Here is a 17,067-nt window from a genome sequence, read left to right as displayed (position 1 = left end):
GGATATCGAGAGAGAGGAAGAGCTGGGCTAGATGAAAAGAGAGGAGGGGATAGAGAGAGAGAGAAGAGCAGCGGGTGAGAAAGAGAGAGAGAGGACAGGGAGATACAAGAGATAAGAAAGGAGCTGGCTGATGAAAAGAGAGGAGGAGAGCGAGACGGAGACAGAGGGAAGAGAGGAAGAGCTTGGGCTGATGAAAAGAGAGGTATGAGAGGGAGGAAGAGGTTCAAGGTTGGAGATAAGAGAGTACAAGAGGCGGGGCTGTTGACAGGGGAAGATATCAACGAGAGATTAAAATCACAATCAGCCAGGCTCTATCTCATCAAGCCTATTATCTCCTCTGCCTGGCCGACAAAATATGTGTCGTGTGTGTGGTGGGGGGGGGGGGGGTCCTAGAGATTATTCAGTTCCCATGAGGCTCAAACTTGCAAAGGTACTACTGAATAAAGAGCTACTGTACAGTCTCAATTAAAATGCATTTTCTGTTCTGGTTCATTTCAGTTGCACGGAGCTGGGGCGATGGAGGTGGTCTGTTTTCCATAACCGAGGTATCGTACACGATCATCTCCATGTGATAGGCAAATAAATAGCAGAGTATCTCTGGTTGATAGGAGTTCCATGAATTCCTATGCATCTCAGTCGGTCCCTCTTCACGTGTGCGAATTAGCAGAGTCACAGGGGGTGAGTGTAAATCTGAATGTCAAAAATTTCACACACACATCACTCTCGCATCTCTTCTCTATTCTCTAACTTGTGAGTCATGCAGATCAGATCAAACCAGACTAGTGAATTCTAATGAGGAGGAGGTCTGTAGGAGGAGGATTCAACGTCTCAAAGTCAGGAGTCTGAACATTACATTTCCCCTACAGTACACTTGAGTGGGCTTGGGTCATTTAACTTCTATAAACGTCTATACATTGCATTTCCATAATCTACTGTATAGAATGGGCGTTCATAATGCAGCTGAATCCCATCACCTCCAGAGAGAGACATACATAGATACTGTACCATAACAGACTGTAATATAAACTTGATGTAGATGGGATAACCCTACCTGGTAATCAATGAGTGTGTTGAGTCTAGATATACATAACATAGATCAGTTCACTGTACCTGGTAGTGCATGAGTGTGTTGAGTCTCTTCCAGTCGTTCTCTATYTTGGTGGTGATGTCCTCATCCTGCAGCACCACGCGGGCCATCCGCCCCTGACGCCATTCTGACGGGACCAGAGAGAAGGGATTCTGCGTCAGTCACACAGCCAGAAACACAATCACACACACCAACACACACACGCACCTATGCACRTGCACAAACACACACACATAGTGTGCACAAGAACATACACACATATTCTCTAGTCTGTGTTATCCATTCACTATTGAAGCCTTTGCATCTTACAGTAATGCCTTTTTTATGTGGTGTGAGCTGAGTTACCTACAGTATAACCAATTCAAATGACTGAACAACACTGTTCTACTGTTTAAAGAGATTGACAATTCTATCTGTTTGTCTCTAAGGGTGTTACCAAGACTGCTATAATAGCCATTACTTCTTCAAGCAAGATGAGTCCAAAACCATTAAGCTATTCTCTGACTGCGTCTTCATTTGCCTTGGTTTCACTGAGGAGAGGAGAGGCACACAGACGTCACAAGCTTCCAAAGGACTCTTGAGAAAACACATTATCCAAATGAAGCYGTATCCACAGCCATTCGTTGTGCCSTTCTGTTCTGCAGACACACACAGAGAGCACTCTGTGTTCTCCGCTAGGTTAGGAGACCAGAGAGACGGCTCCCGCCCGGATTGATGGCCATTTTAATTAAACATTACACACAAACAATTTCAATTTGTATAGACACTCAGCATCACCGGCGTAATTGGTGTCAGTGATACTTGTGTCGCACGGTGGGAAAAACACACACCGTGAGGAAGAAGGTTCCTTATAGAGAGAGAATCCTTTCCAGAAAAAGTGACTCAAGCGAAGCGGGAGAGGGAGATGGGGGGAGAGGGAGAAGGGGAGTGGGAGAGGGAGGGGAGAGGGAGAGGGAGAGGGAGGAGGGAGTGGAGAGGGACGTGGGAGAGGGAGAGGGAGAGGGAGTGGAGAGGGTGGGCAGGAGAGGGAGTGGAAGAGAGGGAGTGGGAGAGGGAGGAGGGGAGGAGGGAGTGGGAGAGGGAGAGGGAGAGGGAGAAGGTAGAAGGGGGAAGAGGAGGGTGGGGAGTGATGGGCACATTGACAGCTTTTCGTCTGATAATAGAAACGATAATATGGTTGTTGATGTGGAAATGGTGGCCGTGACGGGCACAGGTAGTGATCATTGATTTTTCACTCTGTTGACTGGAATGTATTACTTTGTGCCCGGAGACCACTGCCAACACACCCTAGTGTTACCTTAGTGATGATATGGAGAGAGAGGTTGTCCCCGTGGTGTTGTTGCTTGATTAGCATTCTGATTGAGGGTTATTTTTCTCTCTCATGTGAAGGGAGAGCAATGAGAGAGGAGGAGGAGGAGGAGGAGGAGGAAGGAGGGGGGAGGAGAGGTGAGGAGAGGTGAAAGAGGCAGTGTTGGCTCTGGGGGTGGAGTGGGTGGCAGACTGTGTGTGTGTGGGGGGGGCCTGTCTGTCAGACTAGGGAGAGGCGTGTGTGTGTGTATGTCATCCCTATGTGTTGTGTGTGTGTGTTGTGTGTCTGCAGCACCGTTTTGTGTGTGTGTTTGTAGTTTATTGTGTTGGTGTGTGTCTTATCCTACCCAGGTCCATTGTCGACAGCGCGGGGCCTCTGTGAGTAGGGGATGTTTCTTATAAGCAGGCGTCCAGTATCTTTCTCCTTGACTGGTGATGGTGTCCAGTTCAGCACCCTTCCACTGGGATCTCAGGAGCTTGTCTCATTGTCCGGGTTCACACAGTTCAGGATCTACAGGAGAGGAGAGGAGGTCAGGGTGTGCCTGTGTGTGTTGTGTGTGTTGTGGTGTGGTGGGGGGGGGGGGTATAGTGTATGTGGAGTCAGTAGAATCTGTCTGTCTGTCTGTCTGTCTGTCTGTCTGCTGTCTGTCTGTCTGTCTGTCTGTCTGTCTGTCTGTCTGTCTGTCTGTCTGTCTGTCTGTCTGTCTGTCTGTCTGTCTGTCTGTCTGTCTGTCTGTCTGTGTGTTGTGTGGATTGCTGAGATGGTACTTGACCAGAGTTTTGTACTCTATCTGCTGTCTGATGAGCTTGTCTTCACTGAGGGAGTAGCGCGCCTCTCCTGTGATGGCGTCTATAGGCCCCTTCTCCATCTGCTGCTTGATGGCACAGTATAGCATGAACAGAGGTTCACCAGAACACTCCTGGAGAGAGAGAGGCGAGGGAGAGAGACAGAGAGAAAACACATATCGATTAAGGATATAAAATGTATTTCAACTGCCGCTTCTTATAAAACCCTGGTATACTAAAACTGGTGAACTGGAGGTTGCATTAGACTCACTTTGAGGAATCTGTGAAGAAGGAAAGCAAACCAGTTGGTGAGCATCTTCTCTGCAACGGACTCCGTTCTGAAGAAAGAGGGAAAATKATGTGGATTTTTTAATGCYWATGTAACCTTTCCCAAATAGCTCCAAAACTATTTCAGGGCAGAGTCAGAAAACGATGGACTTATTAGAGGAAGAACCAGTAGAACGAGGAGGAATGAGAAAGAGAAGAAAAAGCAGCCAGACAGTAGTAGTTAACGAGCATAAAAAATAGATGAAAGGGTTAYTCTCTCTCCCCTCCCTCCTCCAGAGGACCAACAGTACTATTCCTGAATACCAACACTGCAATGCTTCATCTTCTGAGAGCTGGGCTAACCGTGCAGGGAAAGCACAAGTACACACTCTCTTCCTCCTCGGACTCCCTCCTTTCTCCACATCACCAGCCTAAGCTTCTCCTCTCCWCACAAACAGTTCATTGACTATTGTCCAACTGATAGCGTGACTATGTGATTACCTCAGCTCCCACCTGGACATGCTACTAGCATCTTGTCCCCAATCAAAGTACCCTTGAGTGTGTGTATGTGTGTGTGTGTTTCTGAGTWGTCAGAGAATCACTGTGCTTCACAATATCGTGACTGTCACCGGCCCACCCCACATCCCACCCCACACCCTTCAGCTACAGGGCCATACAGGAGCCTGTTGCCAATTTACTTGGTGCGGCGTTGTGAAAATGACCCTCTTAATGTGGCGGGAAATGACTATGATTACTTTGGGCTGCAGGCGGGGTAATAGTGGCTGGGGCTGTAACGAGGAACAGTGGTGTACATGGATAAGGAGAGGTATTTGCTAGGATGGGCTGGAGCTCTCTYTCTGTGACAGCTTATTTGATGTGGGATGCACCAGGTTGATGGAAGGTGGCGTTTTGTTCACCCCATTTCAGCTGCAGGATGAGAGGAAGAGGCACTACTGACAGCCGAAGGAGTGTATGATTGTGCCCTCTTCTATAAACACCTGGGGTTGGAACCGGTTCAGGGAACAGAACCAAACATATTTTTTGGGAAGAAACAGAACCATAACCGGGAACGAAAGTGACCTCTAGTGTTCCAAAATGAAACCATTGTTTTCAAATCTTGAGAACCGGTTAATAATGTAATTTTTGGTTCCAAAAATATCTCTAATGTCTAGTTTATAATTATGTAATTCAGTGAAGTTATGATGTTAGTAGCCTAAATGCAATTCAACTCACGTCATGATGTTCAGCGCCTCAAGCCAAGCCCCTCATGTCCACGCGTCTCTCTCGCTCTCTTCCCACCCATACAATTTCAGTTGCATCTCCCACCTGCACTTATTAACCAATCAAACATGTAAAGAACTAGCTTACCCGTTTTATAGCAAGCTGTTCTATCCTTATTGGTGGAGTAAATTAATAAGCTCAATGTAAAAATTATGTTGTTTTCAAGAGTTTCAAAAATGTAGGAAAAGGAACTATATGAAGCTGTACTTTTTTGGGTTCAAACCGGTTCAGAACTCATTATGCTGGTCGGAACACTGGAACAGAACGAAACAAATAGGGGAACAGAACGATTGGGAAATCATTTCGATTCCAACCCCTGATACACACACCAACTCACACACACACGTGCATCCACCTACTGCATCTCTCATCTCTACTACTGCTCTCTACTAAAGTCTTCATCCTCAAAATCAATACGGACCGAAGCTGAATAAACATACAAATATTGTGTTTTGGACAAAGTGCACATACCCTCCATAATTGCTCCCCTCTCTCCTCCACAGAGAAGTATCCTCCCCTCCCCCTCATTGCCCCTCCTCTGACTCACAGTGGATTGTGTGTTAATAGAACCTATTAAGGGTTTTAATGAGCCCAGCAAGTCCCTGTAGAAGGAAAGTCAAATAAAAGCCTTTGTGCGGGGCCATGTTGGGGCTCCTTTCAATGGTTCACTGAGACTCCTCACTATGTTTCCTTCCTCCTCCCCCATCTCTCCATCCTCCCATCTCCACTTCCCTCGCTCTTTTAATTGAGTTCCATTAATGAACATTTTCATTATCCTACAGTGCATTAAGACTGGGGCTTGATGCTGATAAATAGGTTGAGGGGGACCGATTAGTCGGCTGTGGAATGTCTTCAGAATGGAATAGTGCTAAACACAACATTCTCTTTCTGTATTAAGCCATTGTATTCTAGCAGCGCTCCGCATGGACGGGAATGCCATTAGAAAAACGCTGAAGACAAAACAAGAGTGAAAAGACTCAAGGCGATAGAAAACAGAACGCTATAAGAGAGTGGGACCGAGGACGGAGTGAGAGATCGATGCAACATATCCAGGTAAGGATCATTATAGAGTACAGAAGGATTAAGGATGTCTCTAGAGAAAAAAAGAAAGAAAGGGTTAAAGCTAGGTAAAGAGATGGAGAGAATTAGAGMGAAAGAAACAGAGAAAAAGAGAGAAACACAGAGAAAGAGAACGTGAAAGAGAGCAATATGAAACAAACTTACAACCAAACATTTGTCTGACTAAAAGGTTTAAAAGCAGATTAACAAATTAAAATGGGAAGGTAAGTAGCCTAAAGTTGACAAATTGTCAAAACGTAGATACCATGTTCAGAAAGCTTTTAGGGGAAAAACCATCTAATGTTTGTGCTGTAGACTCTCACGAGTAGACAGACTACACTTCAACTGAGGGAGGGGAMCATCACTTCTAGACTATTAATGTTGAGAGCATACTCTCAGAATCTAAAAAGATCCTTAAAACAACATGGGAAGTATGAATATAGTTCCTATATAAAGCCATGACCATTGCCTGTATCTCTGGGCCGTACATTGAACCTTTTCTCTCTCTAATTTGGATTAGTCACATCAGAAACATGTTCTATACAGGCTATATGTTCTAATATGATGTTAATGACTGGAATTTAGAATGTGTGAAAATATAATAACATATAAAGTGTTCTGGCAGCCAGGAGAGCACCAATCCCCCATTATAACTAATAATATAAACAAAGACAGGTGTGTGTGTGTGTGTGTGTGTGTGTGTGTGTGTGTGTGTGTGTGTGTGTGTGTGTGTGTGTGTGTGTGTGTGTGTGTGTGTGTGTGTGTGTGTGTGTGTGTGTGTGTGTGTGTACACTCTGTGCCATTCTGTTGACATTCCCCATAATATACAGTCATTGAAATTCTACACTTGGACACTCAAAGTCAATCTTAAATGAATCATTCTTTATTATCAGCGCGCTGGAGAGGTTCCAAACAACTCAATGCACCAAGTACACTTTGATCAGGAGCTCCACCGGGGCAGTCCCGTTAGATCTCTTATATACACAGTTATGTTTCATGATTTAGCTTATTCATCATTCATAATTCATTCATCATTAACGTTGACTTCATTCATGTGACCGACCAATACTGGGTCATGTATGTGACAGACCAATACCTCACGAGGCCTCTCTAAGCTGATACATTGAAACTGAGATATCTTTCGTTCTCAAAACAAGGGTCTGGGCGTACTGCTAAATTGCAGATACTGATATTGAGGATTCTTTCCAGGCATGTTCAATCAGTCACTTGCATGAACACAGAAATTGGTTATTAGAAAAGCACAAACACACCTTTTTCAGCACAATTCAGTGCTTTCAAAATGTATTCACACTCAATCAAATGTATTTATGAAGCCCTTTTTACATCAGCAGATGTCACAAAGTCCTATACAGAAATCCAGCCTAAAACCCCAAAGAGCCAGCAATGCAGATGTAGAAACACGGTGGCTAGGAAAAACTCCCTTGTCTTATTCCACATTTTGTTGTTACAGCCTGAATTTAAAATGTATTACATCGATATTTTGTGCCTCTGGCCTACACACAATACCCCATAATGTCAAAGTGGAATTATGTTTTTAGACATTTTTACAAATTAATACAAAGTGAAAAGCTGAAATGTCTTGAGTCAATAAGTATTCAAACAGCCTATTAGTTGTGGCAAGCGTAAATAAGTTCAGGAATAAAAATGTGCTTAACAAGTCACATAATAAGTTACATGGACTCACTGTGTGCAATAATAGTGTTTAACATGATTTTTGAATAACTACCTAATCTCTGTACCCAACACATACAATTATCTGTATGTAAGGTCCCTCAGTTGAGCAGTGAATTTCAACCACAAATACAACCACAAAGGCGGCAGGTAGCCTAGTGGTTAGAGCGTTGGACTAGTAACCGAAAGGTTGCAAGATCGAATCCTTGAGCTGACAAGGTAAAAATCTGTCATTCTGCCCCTGAACAAGGCAATTAACCCACTGTTCCTAGGCCATCATTGAAAATAAGAATTTGTTCTTAACTGACTTGCCTAATTAAATAAAGGAAAAAGACCAATGCCTGGTGGTTTTCCAATGCCTTGCAAAGAAGGGTACCTATTGGTTGATGGGTAAAAAAATGATAAAGTAGACATTGAATAWYAATACACCCAGTCATTACAAAGATACAGGYGTCCTTCCTTACTCAGTTACTGGAGAAGAAGGAAACTGCTCCGAGATTTCACCAGTTACAGAGTTTAATGGCTGTGATAGGAGAAAGCTGAGGATGGATCAACAACATTGTAGTTACTCCACAATACTAACCTAAATGACAGATTGAAAAGAAGAAAAATATTCAAAAATATGCATCCTGTTTGCAATAAGGCACTAAAGTAAAACTGCAAAAAATGTGGCACAGAAATTAACTGTATGTCCTGAATATGTTTGGGACAAAGAGTACCACTCTTCATATTTGGCTGCATCATGTTATTATGGGTATGCTTGTCATCGGCAAGGACTACAGAGTTTTTAAAATAAAAAKAAATGGAATTGAGCTAAGCACAGGCAAAATCCTAGAGGAAAACCTGGTTCAGGCTGCTTTCCAACAGACACAGGGGGATAAATTAACCTTTCAGCAGAACAATAACCTAAAACACAAGGCCAAATATAGACTGGAGTTGCTTACCAAGACAACATTGAATGTTCCTGAGTGGCCTTGTTACTGTTTTGACTTAAATCGGCATTAAAATCTATGGCAAGACTTGAAAATGGCTGTCTAGCAATGATCAACAACCAACTTGACTGAGCTTGAAGAATTTTTTTAATAATAATGTGCAAATATTGTACCATCCAGGTGTGTAAAGCTCTTAGAGACTTCCCCAGAAAGACTCACAGCTGCAATCACTGCCAAAGGTGCTTCTATGAAGTATTAACTCAAGGGCGTGAATACTTATGTAAATTTGATATTTTTGTATTTCATGCTAAAAAAATGTGCAACAATTTCTAAAAACATGTTTTCACTTTGTCATTATGGGGTATTGTGTGTGAGAATTTTTTTTTTTTTGATACATTTTGAATTCAGGCTGTAACACAACAAATGTGGAATAAGTCAAGGGGCATGAATACTTTCTGAAGGCTCTGTACACACTGAGTGTATAAAACATTAAGAACACCTTCCTAATACTGAGTTGCACCTCCCCCTTTTGCCCTCAGAATAGCCTCAATTCGTCAGGGCATGGACTCTACAAGGTGTCGAAAGCGTTCGACGGGAATGTGGGACCATGTTGACTCCAATGCTTCCCACATTTGTGTCAAGTTGGCTGGATGTCCTTTGGGTGGTGGACCATTCTTGATACACACAGGAAACTGTTGAGCGTGAAAAACCCAGCAGTGTTGCAGTTCTTGAAACAAACCGGTGCACCTGGCACCTACTACCATACCCCATTCAAAGGCACTTACATGTTTTGTCTTGCCTATTCACCCTCTTAAAAATCTTAACAAATGTAACTTTAACCTGTCTCCTTCCCTTCATCTACACTGATTGAAGTGAATGTAACAAGTGACATCAACAAGGGATCATAACTTTCACCTGGATTCACCGGGTCAGTTGATGTCATGGAAAGAGCAGGTGTTCCTAATGTTTTGTATACTCAGTGTATGTTTTATACAGGCTATATGTTCTAATAGGATGTTGTAGAGGTTACTGACTGAAATATAGATTCTAGTCTGAACTGCTGGGAAAATATAATAACATATAAACTGCAATGCCTCGGGCAGCCCTCATTATACTCATAATATAACCTAGGACAGGAGTCCAATGTGATGTGTTGTGTGTTGTGTGTGTGTGTGTGTGTGTGTGTGTGTGTGTTGTGTGTGTGTGTGTGTGTGTGTGTGTGTGTGTGTGTGTTGTGTGTGTGTGGTGTTGTGGTGTGTGTGTTGTGCGGTGTGCGTGTGCGCGTGTGCGTGTGTGTGACATTCTTTTAACTCTTCCCATAATATACAACATGGTTTGTTTTTCCACACAGCTCACGCTGCCCTCAGGGTATTATGCAGTTTCCCTCAATGAGATTCTGCTCCTGCTCTTTCTTTCCCTGAGAGACATTTCTAGAAGGATTCAGTAGCCCTTTCTTAAACTCAATACATGGTATTATAGGATTATAAATTGTCGTTACAGGTCAAGTATAAGGTTAAATAACCTTTGTTTGAACAGTGTGCATATAATAATTTATACATCTACAAAGAATAGATAAAATAGTGAAATACCATCAGTAAGTAAATGATGAACCTTTTGATGTGAAGCTGGTCTTAAAGCAGATGTGTGATGAAAGAGAGAGTTGTGAGAGACAGAGAGCAGACTAAATGTTAATTACGGCGTGAGCATGCGTGCTGCATGTCTAATGCACCTTGTTAACCCAGAAACGCCTTTCATACAAGCAGTGGCAGTTCTAGCTTGTATGGCTCCCTAGGCGAGCCGCCCCTTCAGCCCCCCACCCAACACCATTCTGCACTAACTGTCATTTTTACTCAGACATTTGGAACAACACAAATAAATAATCATAACATTTAAAACTATATAAATATATACAAGAATAAGACTCATAAATATAAAAAAGTAACAAAGACAAATAGAAAAACTGTAGTATATAAATACAAATAAAAAAGATAATCTAATTATTACACTATTACCCTATTGCTAACAAAAACACACAAATAAAACTAAATTGCACAAATCCTATATTACACAAATAGAATAACACACTTATAAAGAAGAGAACCTGATTATTACATTATTGCACTTCAAACAAGAAACACAAACTAAAYTGCACAACTAATTGCATTAGTACTGTACTGCGCTCTTTGATAGACTMCCCCGCTCCCTCTATCTCGGGCTTCCAGTGGAGAGACCTGAGGTCAACCTACCCCCGCCCCCTCCCCATCTCGTACCTCTGAGTGGGAGACCTTCCCAGTAGCCTGCCTAGCTCACAAACTAGAATCAGGACGCCCACTCCAACAAGGTTAATTGACCCACAGTCCCACACGGTGACATGATATCATTGACGTGACGTGCAAATGAGCGATAGAAAACCGATCGCACAAATGACACAATTGTTTTTGTGCGGGTGCCCCGTGCCGCCCCCCAGCAAGATGCTGCCCTGGGTGGCTGCCCATGCCGCCCCCTAGCAAGATGCTGCACTGGGTGGCTGCCCATGCCGCCCCCTAGCAAGATGCTGCCCTGGGTGGCTGCCCATGCCGCCCCCTAGCAAGATGCTGCACTGGGTGGCTGCCCATGCCGCCCCTAAGCAAGATGCTGCACTGGGTGGCTGCCCATGCCGCCCCCTAGCAAGATGCTGCACCTGGGTGGCTGCCCATGCCGCCCCCCAGCAAGATGCTGCACTGGGTGGCTGCCCATGCGCCCCCTAGCAAGATGCTGCACTGGGTGGCTGCCCATGTCGCCCCCTAGCAAGATGCTGCACTGGGTGGCTGCCCATGCCGCCCCCCAGCAAGATGCTGCACTGGGTGGCTGCCCATGCGCCCCAGCAAGATGCTGCACTGGGTGGCTGCCCATGCCGCCCCCTAGCAAGATGCTGCCTGGGTGGCTGCCCATGCCGCCCCTAGCAAGATGCTGCACTGGGTGGCTGCCCATGTCCGCCCCCTAGCAAGATGCTGCACTGGTGGCTGCCCATGCCCCCCCTAGCAAGATGCTGCACTGGGTGGCTGCCCATGCCGCCCCCTAGCAAGATGCTGCACTGGGTGGCTGCCCATGCGCCCCTAGCAAGATGCTGCACCTGGGTGGCTGCCCATGCCGCCCCCAGCAAGATGCTGCCCTGGTGGCTGCCCATGCCGCCCCCTAGCAAGATGCTGCACCTGGGTTGGCTGCCCATGTCTGCCTATGCCTAAATCCGCCACTGCATACAAGATCCCAGTAGATCACAGTAGATCACAGTAGACATAAAGTCAATGCTCTCCGTCCGCGTTCAACTCTCTTCTCCATCCTCCTCTCTGTCCTCCCTCCCTCTCTCCCTTCCACTCCCTCTCTCCCCCTTCTCCCCATCTCCCTATCCTCTCCCTCACCCACTCTCTGTGGTGTGATTGGGCACTAGCTAGCGTGGCAGTTCTTCTTATCAATGGAGCTCTCTGCTTGAGACGGCCTCAATAATGAAGGTCCCAGTCAGTAATGATCCTCAACTGCCCTGTCAGAAAGAGAAGTCCCCTCAGTCCTCCTCATCCTACKGTCTCAGCCACTGCCTATCACCAAGAGAGTACCCCAAGGCTCAATCCTAGGCCCCACGCTCTTCTCAATTTAGATCAACAACATAGCTYAGGCAGTAGGAAGCTCTCTCATCCATTTATATGCAGATGATACAGTCTTATCCTCAGCTGGCAACTCCCCGGATGTTGTGTTAAATGCTCTCCAACAAAGCCTTCTTAGTGTSCAACAAGCTATCTCTACCCTTAACCTTGTTCTGAACACCTCCAAAACAAAGGTCATGTGGTTTGGTAAGAAGAATGCCCCTCTCCCTACAGGTGTGATTACTACCTCTGAGGGTTGAGAGCTTGAGGTAGTCACCTCATACAAGTACTTGGGAGTATGGCTAGACAGTACACTGTCCTCTCAGCACATATCAAAGCTGCATGCTAAAGTTAAATCTAGACTTAGTTTCCTCTATCGTAMTCACTCCTCTTTCACCCCAGCTCCAAACTAACCCTGATTCAGATGACCAYCCTACCCATGCTAGATTACAGAGACATCATTTATAGATCAGCAGGTAAGGGTGCTCTCGAGTGGCTAGATGTTCTTTACCATTCGGCCTCTGTAAACTTGTCATCCACTGGTTGATGCCTATTTATAAAACCCTCTTAGGCCTCACTCCCCCCTATCTGAGATATCTACTGCAGCCCTCATCCTCCACATACAACACCCGTTCTGCCAGTCACATTCTGTTAAAGGTCCCCAAAGCACACACATCCCTGGGTCTCTCCTCTTTTCAGTTCGCTGCAGCTAGYGAYTGGAACGAACTGCAACAAACACTCAAACTGGACAGTTTTATCTCAATCTTTTCATTCAAAGACTCAATCATGGACACTCTTACTGACAGTTGTGGCTGCTTTGTGTGATGTATTGTTGTCTCTACATTCTTGCCCATTGTGCTGTTGTCTGTGCCCAATAATGTTTGTCCCATGTTGTGTTGCTACCATGTTGTGCTGCTACCATGTTGTGTTGCTACCATGTTGTGTTGCTACCATGTTGTGTTGCTACCATGTTGTTGCCATGTTGTGTTGCTACCATGCTGTGTTGTCATGTGTTGCTGCCTTGCTATGTTGTTGTCTTAGGTCTCTCTTTATGTAGTGTTGTGTTGTCTCTCTTGTCGTGATATATGTTTTGTCCTATATTTATATGTTGTTTTTTAAAATGTTTTTTTCTTATACCCCGTCCCCGCAGGTAGGCCATCATTGTAAATAAGAATTTGTTCTTAACTGACTTGCCCAGTTAAATAAAGGTTAAATAAATAAAACATGTGTGGTGGCGCTCTCTGACCGTGTAAACTAGGTCCGGTGCTGTGGCAGGTCAATAATAACTCATACTACATGGTCATACACTACTATAGAACTACTGCTCCTCCTGCTGCCTCAGATACTGTACAGTACACTGCCATGGGCCTACATATAGTATAAGTCCCAAATGGCACCCTATTCCCTACAAAGTGCACAACATTTGACCAGACCCCTATGGGCCCTGGTCAAAAGCCACACACTATATAGGAAATAGGGTGCCATTTAGGACACAACTATAGAGAAAAAACATTTTATCTACACTTCGCTAGGGCTCTGGCCAAAAGTAGTGCACTATGTAGGAAATAGGGTACCATTTGGGGTGCACMCTATCTGTGTGGGCTGAATGGGATGGATGACTGTACTGTACATGTCACAGTGGGAGAGATAGTAGCTGCTAAAGTCTCCACGTGGGCCATAGGGAAGTGTATGACTGAAATGTAAAGTAGTGTAGAGGCTCCTGAGGGAAGTGTAGATGTATCTCTACAGTTGTGTCCTAAATTGCACCCTATGTATATCAGGAAACGGGTGATCTTTGGCACACCGTCACAGACTACATCAGTAGAGGAAGCGATGGAAGGCAGAGATGGACTAATAGGTAGAGATGGTTCAGGCCCAGCCGTCCTGTTATCAACTGCTAATTGATGAGCTGCCATCAGAGCAGAACAGAGCTGTCCTATTCCTCAACCATCCCCATTAATGACAACAACACATTACTGTGGGTTACACATATGTTCAATTTCAGTCACTATGAGGATTTKTCTTTGCTTATGACTCAGCTCGCACCTCTCGGTGTGTCAGCCAACCGTACCTTTGCCACAATGAGCCACAAGAAAAACGTCAAGAGAAAAGAAATAGTGTGTCAAATTGGTAATCCTTTAAATTCTTTTGAAGAAATGGAAGGTAATGTTTAAAAAACTAAAGGAATATTCAGGCCTGAAGGCCAGACCAGCAGGACTTAAACCATTGTGTTCCTAATGACGGGAGATAAAGGAAACTACGGGGCAGCTAGGAGTGTGTCGGGCTGGCGGCTGGCATTTTAAATAACATAACAGCATAATCCAGGTCATTTGTCTCTCTCTTCTCTTCTCTATCTGTCTGTTCACTTCTCCCCTCTCTCTGTCTGTTCACTTCTCTCCTCTCTCTGTTTGTCATCTCTCTCTTCTCTCCTCTGCTTGTTGCCTCTCTCTTCTCTCCTCTGTTTGTCATCTCTCTCTYCTCTCCTCTGCTTGTTGCCTCTCTCTTCTCTCCTCTCTCTTCTCTCCTCTCTCTGTCTGTTCACTTCTCTCCTCTCTCTGTTTGTCGTCTCTCTCCTCTCCTCTGCTTGTTGCCTCTCTCATCTCTCCTCTGTCTATCTGTCATCTCTCTCCTCTCCTCTGTTTGTTGCCTCTCTCTTCTCTCCTCTCTGGAGATGGGGTTAAGGCGTACTGTGACAGTTCTGCTGGTCCCCTGCTAACCCATCCATACGCCTATAAAACGATACAAAGATGGCAGCCTTTACTCTAGTAAAAGAGTAAAAGGACTCTATATTTAAAGATATAGTACATGGCCCTGAGTCCTGTCGAAAACAATCTAGACAGGAGACAGAAAGAGAAAAGTAAAGTAGAAGCTGCTGCTGAATGTTTGATGAGGAGCCAGCGTTTAAGAGTTTAGAGGATAAGTGAGACTGACAGTGGTACAGTCGTGTACTCTCAGACTGATTGAGATTGGGGTGGGGGGGAGAGAGAGAGAGAGACCACTGTGACTGACTCAGTGAGCATAGCCTTGCTATTGAGAGAAGACAGGCTATGTGCACACTGTCCAAAAAACGAGGTGGAAACTGAGCTGCACTTCCTAACCTCCTGCCCAATATGACCATATTAGAGACACATATTTCCCTCAGATTAAACAGACYCACAAAGAATTTGAAAACAAACCCAATTTTGATMATCTCCCATATCTATTGGGTGAAATACCACAGTGTGCCATCACAGCAGCAACATTTGTGACCTGTTGCTACAAGAAAAGTGCAACCAGTGAAGAACAAACACCATTGTAAATACAACCCATATTTAAGTTTATTTATTTTCCCTTTTGTACTTGAACTATTTGCACATAATATGATATTTGTAATGTCTTTATTCTTTTGGAACTTTTGTGAGTAATGTTTACTGTTCATTTTCATTGTTTATTTCACTTTTGTTTATTATCTACTTCACATATGTTTCCCATGCCAATAAAGCCCTTACATTGAAGAGAAAGAGAGAGAGATAGAGAGAGAAAGAGAGAGAGAGAGAGAGAGAGAGATAAGACTACAACTCTCCATCTTGGCTGATAATTGAAAGGATACTAGACAAGTACTTGTTGCTAAAAATTAATATCTTGCCATTGTAAATAAAGTACATATTACATATTACATATGACATATAACGAATTTTGATGAATGGAATCAATACAAGTGGTAGAATGCACCTCTCTGATCCACACTCCATCATCTTTTAACAACATCCTCCCACTGTTTTCCAGCTCCACTATCTCTACTTCCCCTTCCATTCTGCCCACAGCAGATGTGCTCATACTGTATGTGTGTGCATAGATGTGTGTGTATGTGYGTACATGCATAATGCATCTGTGTGTGTGAAAGTGTAAGTGTTTATGTAAGTGTGTGTACATGTATAAATGTGTATGAATCTGTATGTCTCTTACCTGCGCAGCAGCAGCTTGGGGTGGTTCTTGCTCTCCAGGTTCTTGTCGATGAGGTCAGAGAGCAGGTGTTTGAGCACRTCGGTGGCGTACTCCAGTTTGCCCTGCAGCGCCGTCATGATGAGMGACGCCACGTTGCCGCGGTCACGCATGGAGAAGGAGCGTTGGAGCTCCAGAGTCCTGATGAAGGTCAGCAGGAACACCTTGTTGTTGATGAGCTGAGCGAAGAGCTTCAGAGCCTTCTCTGTGCTCAGCTGACCGTTACCTGACACCTAGGACATACAGGACGGGATACAAAGGGTTAACATGCCACATGACAACACATGGTCTCTGTGTTAAGAGTTCTACTTTAAACACCTTCATACACACCCAGATTGTTCCATGCGGGACAGAACTGCACTACTGCTTTTCTTACGCTCAGTTGATCATAAAGGGGCATATACAGTACTTTCTGCTGTTCCTATTGGACCTTTAATCCTCCCTGAACAACTCCTCACTATCACACCATGTCACCMTCATACAGTCAACAGGCTGACCCTAATAAGCCTGCATACTTTGTCCTGTTAGAGATCTCAGCTTACAACCCATCCTATGTACCCTAATAAGTCAACTCATCCAGCGACTCACACCCACCCTGTACTCCCCTATAAAGAATAGCAGAGTATTAAAGGGACTCCGTGGAGTGTGTTTCAGTCAGTCTGTCCCAAGTAGAGGAGGTCCCAGGGCTGCCAGTGAACAGGACATTACCCACTTCATTACTCCTGATGAAGGACGCGCTGGTGGGTGAAATAGACGCACGTCGGGAAACTGTACTGGGACCTGCGTGTGTGTGTGTGTGTGAGAGAGAGGCCAGAGGACAGAGAGGCAGAACGACATACGGGTGTCAGTCTCCCCCTGGCACTGTGCTGCTTATGGAGGGCATGCTGCAGGGGTGGTGTGGAAGCTCTCTCTCACTCTCCTTTTCCTCACTCTGTCTCTCCTTTCCTCATTTCTCATTCCCTCTCCCATCCCCCCTCCATACTGTTCTTTGTCTATTTTGTCTCTCCCTCCATACCTCCAGTTCTCTGAGAACAGGGTGGTCCTCGATGCCAGGGAA

General features: G+C 44.8%; 1 pseudogene; it reads right to left on the bottom strand.

Moving 5' to 3' along the window:
• The window catches only part of LOC111966117 (plexin-A2-like), a 90,088-nt pseudogene that overhangs the window by 20,490 nt on the left and 52,531 nt on the right, over positions 1 to 17,067 (bottom strand).

The sequence above is a fragment of the Salvelinus sp. IW2-2015 genome, linkage group LG7 (genome assembly GCF_002910315.2).
Source record: "Salvelinus sp. IW2-2015 linkage group LG7, ASM291031v2, whole genome shotgun sequence".
Classification (NCBI taxonomy): Eukaryota; Metazoa; Chordata; class Actinopteri; order Salmoniformes; family Salmonidae; genus Salvelinus; species Salvelinus sp. IW2-2015.
The sequence above is the reverse complement of the archived record's forward strand: the minus strand, read 5'-3'. Positions and strand labels throughout refer to the sequence as shown.